This window comes from Somniosus microcephalus, unplaced genomic scaffold (assembly GCF_052327205.1).
Source record: "Somniosus microcephalus isolate GS21.2 unplaced genomic scaffold, FLI_Smic_1.0 unresolved_chr1, whole genome shotgun sequence".
Classification (NCBI taxonomy): domain Eukaryota; kingdom Metazoa; phylum Chordata; class Chondrichthyes; order Squaliformes; family Somniosidae; genus Somniosus; species Somniosus microcephalus.
The window spans coordinates 16,391,732-16,399,442 of NW_028225179.1; the positions used below are offsets into that span (position 1 = coordinate 16,391,732).

The following is a 7,711-nucleotide window of genomic DNA, read 5'->3' on the forward strand; positions in this document are numbered from 1 at the left end:
TTCTTAATTAAATCTCTAGGAGTGAGTTTCTTTTAATGTGAAAAGGCTCAAATTCTTTTAAATGTAACTGTGGCTGCACTAGTTCCCATTCTGCATGAAGGTCCAAATCGTTGCGAGGCCTGGGTCGAATATCACCTCTTCTGAATTTCTGGCGGTGCTGATTTTGGCCTCTTCATCAAAAATCCATGTTCCCTATGCAGTGCAGTGCGTTACTTGGTTGCGGTCAAAGCAAGCATCAGTAGTTGATGTGTGGTGCCGTGATCGTACAGTGATTAATACTCTGCGTTTTGGCCGCAGCAACTTCGGTTCGAAACCACAACATAACGCAGATGTTTCTGCTTTCCACAATCAATAGCTTTCCTTTCCCCCTTCAATTTCATTGTAACTTTCCTGCGGTATTACCTTAATGTAACATTCACTTTCGTCCACTTAAACCGCTAAGTGTGCTCTGCTACGACCGCTCTTCCTGGGCCACATATCCCATACACCCCAATCTGAGTTGGTGCCTTGAAACCAGTCGATACATTTAGACCTGCGGGATCTCTCGACAGGCAAGCTCTGCGAAAGCAGGGCCGGCCTTTGGAACCAAATCAGCCCGATTGTACAAGAAAATTCCTTGGCAAATGAAGCTTTAAACTTTTCAAACAAATCGTTTTATTAACATAATAATACAAGTTTTACAGAAAGAGACTTGTACAACCTCAGTGGTGCAACTCAAAATTCAGAATGGTCAATTCTTCTGCTTCGGGAGAGGGAGAGATGAATTATGTGTTTGTGTCCTCCTTGTTGTTTTTCTGGTCAGTCTTCCAGATCTCCACTCCGTTTGTCTGTCTCCTGGCCTGTCTCCTGGAATGTGTTCTGTTTTTCACTTTAGAATGGCTGCACCTGTACTATTGCTAATGACAGAAACCAGCCTTCCAGTGACTTTCCATTCTCTCTCTCCCATGGTTACACAGACTGATGCTACCGGACAGCACCGAGTGTATGCGAAGGTTCCTCAGAGACTATCGTGGCCTCCTTATCTGGAGCTTCCAGAGAATCTGCAGAACACTTTTGGAATTCGGTCAGCAAACCTTCTTGAATTAAGTGATCCAGGTCTCTCGGCAATCCTTTCGTTTCCTTAAAACCGGCATTCAAAATTACAAAATCCTTCCAGAAGGAGCAGATTGAAGAAAATAAATTATTAGAAGTAATTAATTACACTAATGAGAGAACCTGCTGTGAGCCGGGCTCGAACCTGCGCGGGGAAAGTCCAATGCCTTAACGACTCGGCCATCACAGCCGCAAAAATATCTGCTCCAATAAATTAAATTCTCAAATCGCTGACCCTGTTTATTATTGGCGATGACGGTTTTGTGATAATTAATTGCTGCAAATTCAGCAAGTTCAGAAGAATCGCAGCGATCATTAAAATAAAAGAAAACTTCCGATATTGAATGGTATGTAAGATGTTGAGAACAGTATGGAATATTCTGCAGGGTAATGAAAATAAACAGCAGGAACATTGTGTTCTGCTCCAACATGACACAGATCAGCCTCAGCCTCTGCTCCCTGCCCGCCGGCTACAGAAACCTTGTCTCCAGATTACAAACTGATTCTAGGTCGGAGATAAATATTCAGGGTAGAGCCTAAACACAGCGGGTGGGATCAAATAATAAAGCAGTTATTTTAGACCAGAGACAGCGATATATGTCCTATATTGCTCACATGCATCAATGTGTGAACCTGACATTAAATGGGTTTAACTATAGTAGGGGTATTTAAAGTAGATTCGGGGCCAATAGTTTCCAAGTTGATCTTTCCCATGTCTCTCATGCCTCTCTCCCCCCTTCCTCCCACAGACTGCCAGTTTTTAAACCTTGTTTTAAATCTGCTGCTTGCTGGGCCAGTGCATTCCACAGTCTCACAACCCTTTCTACAAAAACCCTTTCAGTGCTTGACATCTCTCTTTATTAGTTACTAGCTGAAGTGCCCGGTGCTGCCGAGGTTTTTTTGAGGGCATGTTGTTGTTGGAAGAGAGAGAGCGAGCGACTGAGGGGGAAGACGGAGAGCAACTGGGGGGAAGAGGAGAGCGAGAGACTGGGGGGAAGGGAGAGAGCGAGAAACTGGGGGAAAGAGAGAGAGCGAGAGACTGGGGGGAAGAGAGTGCGAGAGACTGGGGGGAAGAGAGAGAGCGAGAGACTGGGGCGAGAGAGAGAAACTGGGGGGGGAGAGAGAGAGACGGGGAGAAAGAGAGAGAGACTGGGGGAGAAGAGAGAAAGAGAGACTTGGGGAGAAGAGAGAGAGAGACAGAGAGAGGCTGGGGAGAGAGACTGGGGGGAGAGAAAGATTGGGGGGAGAGAGAGACTGGGGAGAGAGAGAGAGGGGGGAGATAAAGACTGGGGGAGAGAGAGAGGGAGTGGGGAGAGAGTGAGGGGGAGAGAGAGAGGGGGAGAGGGAGGGGAGAGGGAGGAGAGAGGAGGGGAGGGGGGAAGGTTGGGGGGAAGGGGAGGGAGGGGGGAGGGAAGGGGGAGGTGGGGGGGAAGGGAAGGGGGGAGGGATGGTCGGAAGGGGGAAGGGGGGGAGGGGGAAGGGGGTGGGGGGGAAGGAGGGAAGGGGGAGGGGGGAGGGAGGGGGAGGAAATGTAGGGAAGGGAAAGGGGGGAAGCGAAAGGGGGGAAGGGAAGGGGGAGCGTGTGTGGGAAGGGAAGGGGGGAAGGGAAGGGTGTGGGAGGGTGAAGGGAGGGAGGGAGGGGAAGGGAAAGGGGCGAAGGGAAGAGGGAAAGGTGGGGGAGAGGGCGGAAGGGAGGGGAGGGGTGGGGGAGGAGAGGGAGGTGGGGAGGGGACGGGGAGGGGAGGGAGGGGAGGGAGGTGGGGAGGGGAGGGAGGGGAAGGGAAAGGGGGGAACAGAAGAGGGAATGGGGGAAGGGAAGGGGAGGGGGAGGGGGAGGGGGAGAGGGGAAGGGAAGGGAGAGAGGGGGAGAATGGAGAGGGAAGGGGGAGAGGGGGAAGGGAGAGGGGAGGGGAGAGGGGGGAAGGGAGAGGGGAGGGGAGAGGGGGAAGGGAGGGAGGGAGGGAGGGGAAAGGAGGGGGGAAGGGAGGGGGGAAGGGAGGGGGAATGGAGGGAGTGGAGGGAGAAGGAGGGGGAAGGGAGGGGGAAGGGGAGGAGGGAGGGAGGGGGGAGGGGAGGGGTGGGGGAAGGGGAGGGTGAAGGGAGGGGGGAGAGGAGGAGGGAAGTGGAGGGGGGAAGGGGAGGTGGGGGAATGGGGAGGGGGAAGGGAGGAGGGGAGGGGGAAGGGAAGGGGGAAGGGGAGGGGGTAGGAAGGGGGAAGGGGAGGGGGAAGGGAGGGGGAAGGGGGGAAGCGAGTGGGTAGGGGGAAGGGAGGGGGAGGGGAGGAAGGGAGGAAGGGGGTGTGTGGGGGGGGGAAGGGGGGGTGTGGAGGCGGAAGGGGGTGTGTGGGAGGGGGGTAGGGGGGTTGTGGGAGGGGGTGAAGGGGGTGTGTGGTGGTGAGGGGGTGTATGGGACGGGGGAAGAGGGAATGTGGGAGGGGGGAGGGGGTGTGTGGGGGGAAGGGGGTGTGTGGGAGGGCGGGCAGGGGGTGTGTGGGAGTGGGGGGAAGGGGGTGTGTGGGAGGTGGGGAATGACGACCAAATCTCCCATATCTACAACGGGAAGAGAGAAATTGTGTAACCTTAGCGGCACACTATGTTACAGCTTGCCATAAACAGAGGGACAACCACTAAATATAAGAAAAGAGTATATATAAATTATATGAATGTATATTTATACACTCAGCGATATATCTGTTTATACACTGTATGGATAGATCTATATTTATGTGTTCAACCATGAATGTTTTTCGATGCTTTGGCAACATAAGATGTACCTTGTCATGCCAATGAAGCGATTTGAACTGAATTGAATTGAATTGGGTGTGTGGGAAGATGGGGGAAGGGGGGGATGGAGGGGATGGGAAGGAGGGGTGTGGAAGTGGGTGCGTGGGAGGGTGGGGGGGAAGGGGGGGTGTGGGAGGGTGGGAAGGGGGTGTGTGGAAGTGGGGGAGGAAGGGGGTGTGTGGGAGGGGGGGCAACGGGGGGAAAGGGATGGGGGGAGCCAGCAGTCTCTCTCCCCTCTGCCAGTGTTGGTCCCTGTCTGGGCCGGAATCCTGGGACTGGAGTTGCGCTGCTGGCCTTTGGAGAAGCCTAGGCCTCGGACCCCTGCACTGACATGGCCCTGCCTAACTTTAATACCTTGATACATGAAAGTTAAAGTACTTATAAAACATTTTTGGTAAATCTTTCTATTACATACACTTTACAACCTCACCAATATCTTTATTAAATAAGGTGGTCCTCACCTGTCACTGCTTTATTAGAAACAACAATGGCCACCGCTTGCTTTTCTGTTGGAAAGATTAGGACCCGATTGGGAGCACTGAAGCAACCCACTCTATATTCCTGTACTAAGATGGCCGCGCATGCACTCTGTTACACACTGAATCAAACTGGCTTCACACTGAAACTTTTCACCCTCCTTGACAAAGATGGCTGCCGTTAACCTGGGGCTGTCAGCAGAAGAAGTCCCCTCAGCTGCAAACACGGGGTCTTCAGATAATTATTCGGGGCTTGCAACCGACCCCAGTTGCTTATGAAGCCTCCCCACCTACCGACCCCGGGAATGTAGCTGAGGCAGCAGACCCTCTCCCCTCTGCCAGTGTTGGTCCCTGTCTGGGCCAGGAGCCTGGGACTGGAGTTGTGCTGCTGGTGGTTGGAGAAGCCTCGGCCCCGGGCCCCCGCACTGACATGGCCCCGAGAAATAAATCACATACTGGACTCATTTATTACGTGCAAATCATATAATGAGCTAGTTGGGCTCCTACGTACCAAATTTGTGCTGGATAAAATCCCCTCCACACGCACAGAAAGTGGAAAAAATAAATCAATAGTTAGTAGTTAGGAAACAAGATGGCGGCAGGACGGGAGGTGCCTAGCTCGGGCATGGCTGGGCAACAGAGGCCCAGGCTTGCAGGATTGGAAAAACAGTGAAAAGTAGGAAAATTATAGAGGCTAGTGAAAAGATTTACAGATTAATTCACTTTTTTTATAAACAATTTGTGTTTTAAGAGCAACTTTTTTTTTGCTGGAAATGTAGATTTCAAAAGAAACATGCAGAAAGTGGGAAAAAGAAATGAAGAGTTTGGAATCAAGATGGTGGCCAATCACCTCATTTCAGAATGATAAGGCCCGCCCACACACGCACCGATTGGTCAGCCGTCAGGTCACTGAACTGTAGGATTGGTCAATCGTCCTGCCACTCGACTGTAGGATGGCCCGCCCACACACGCAATGAACCCGCCCCCATGACGCAGTGATTGGTCGACCGTCGGGTCGCTCGACTGTACAATTGGTCAACCTTCACGTCACTCGATGCTAATGAGTGGATAATGAGCAGAATTTTGAACGTTTTTTGGATACAGTCGGCACAATTTTTGTCCGACCAAAAATTAAATACAGCTACAAGAGTCCCCTAATGATGAGTTTTCTTTTGATATAATTTATGTGTAGGTACGCTCTATAACTTTTGATTGTATAGCCGGACAGACAGACAGACAGAGAGACAGGGAGACATACTGTTTTTCTATGTAGATGAATCACCTTGAGGTGCAATGGTGGCGTTTGTGACGTCAGATGTAAAAGCAGCATGTTGGAAACACGTTGGGGTCACAGTTTCTTTTGCACAGAATTGAAACTGAATCTTTCAAGATGGAATATTGTATTTGCTGAATAACAACAAACAATATCTTGTTGTAACTGTTGGCTTATTAGTTCCCCAGTGTCTGAGGAAGAATTGTCTGATCCCCTCATTTATTTCAGAATCACCTCACAGATTGACACTGAGATAAATTAAGCGGGAGATACAGACAACAATGGGACACATGGCGGAATGGACAAGAGAGCTCGAGAAATAAGAAACGGCCTGAGAGTCCAGAAGACAGTGACCGGAAGCTGATAGATATCAGTGTGTGGAGGCGAAAAGATGTGTCATCATTCGGCTCCGTGGCTTAGCTGGTCAAAGCGTTTGTATAGTGAACAGGTAAATCGTGGGTTCGATTCCCAGCGGGGCCTTTTATAATGAAACTCCAGGGGTGAGTTTCTTCTCGTGTGAAAAGGCTAAAATTCTTTTAAATATAACTGTGCCTGCACCAGTTCCCATTCTGGATGGAGGCTCCAGTCGCTGAGAGGCATGGGTCAAATTTCACCGCTTCTGAATTTCTGGCGGTGCTGATTTTGGACTCTTCACCCAAAATCCATCTTTCCTAAGCAGTGCCGTGCATTACTTTGTTGCGGTCAGAGCAGAGCTCTAGTTGTTGATGTGTGGCACCGTGCTCGTATAGTGATTAATGCTCTGCGTTCTGGCCGCAGCAACTTCTGCTCGAAATCAAAACATAACGCAGATTTTTCTTCCTTCCACAATCAATAGCCCTCCTTTACTTTCCCCCTTCAATTTCATTGTAATTTTCCTGCGGTATTACCTGAACCCAACATTCACTTTCAGCCACTTAAACCGCTAAGTGTGCTCTGCTACGACCGCTCTTCCTGGGCCACATGTCCCATACGCCCCAATCTGATTTGGTGCTTTGAAACCAGTCGATACATTTAGACCTGCGGGACCTCTCGACAGGCAAGCTCTGTGAAAGCAGGGCCGACCTTTGGAACCAATGCAGCCCGATTGTAAAAGAAAATTCCTTGGCAAATGAAGCTTTAAACTTTTCAAACAAATCGTTTTATTAACATAATAATACAAGTTTTACAGAGAGTGACTTATGCAACCTCAGTGGTGCAACTCAAAATGCAGAATGGTCAATTCTTCTGCTTCGGGAGAGGGAGAGATGAATTATGTGTTGGTGTCCTCCTTGTTGTTTTTCTGGTCAGTCTTCCAGATCTCCACTCCGTTTGTCTGTCTCCTGGCCTGTCTCCTGGAATGTGTTGTGATTTCCACTTTAGAATGGCTGCTCTTGTACCATTGCTGCTGACAGAAACAAGCCTTCCAGTGACTTTCTATTCTCTCTCTCCCATGGTTGCACAGACTGATGCTACCGGACAGCACCGAGTGTATGCGAAGGTTCCTCAGAGACTATCGAGGCCTCCTTATCTGGAGCTTCCAGACAATCTGCAGAACACTTTTGGAATTCGGTCAGCAAACCTTCTTGAAGTAAGTGATCCAGGTCTCTCGGCAATCCTTTAGTTTCCTTAAAACCGGCATTGAAAATTCCAAAATCCTTCCAGAGGGAGCAGATTGAAGAAAATAAATTATTTGAAGTAATTAATTACAATAATGAGAGAACCCGCTGCGAGCAGAGTTCAAACCTGCGTGGGGAAACCCCATTGGATTTCAAGTCCAACGCCTTAACCACTCGGCCATCGCAGCCACAAAAATATCTGCTCCAAGCAATTAAATTCTCAAATCGCTGACCCTGTTTATTATTGCTGATGACAGTTTTGTGATATTTAATTTGCTGCAAATTCAGCATGTCCAGAAGAATCGCAGCGATCATTACAATAAAAGAAAACTTCCGATATTTAACGGTATGTAAGATGTTGAGAACAGTATGGAATATTCTGCAGGGTAATGAAAATAAGCAGCAGAAACATTGTGTTCCGCTCCCACATGACACAGATCAGCCACAGCCTCTGCTCCCTGCCCGCCGGCTGCAGAAACCTTGTCTCCAGAT

At 49.7% G+C, this 7,711-nt stretch overlaps 1 non-coding gene across 1 annotated transcript; it reads right to left on the bottom strand.

Annotated features, from left to right (window-relative positions):
- Nucleotides 1-7,325: 7,325 nt before the first annotated feature.
- Nucleotides 7,326-7,407, bottom strand: trnas-uga (transfer RNA serine (anticodon UGA)). Its single transcript has one exon. It is a non-coding gene; the product is annotated as a tRNA-Ser (tRNA).
- Between the last annotated feature and the right edge of the window lie 304 nt (nt 7,408-7,711).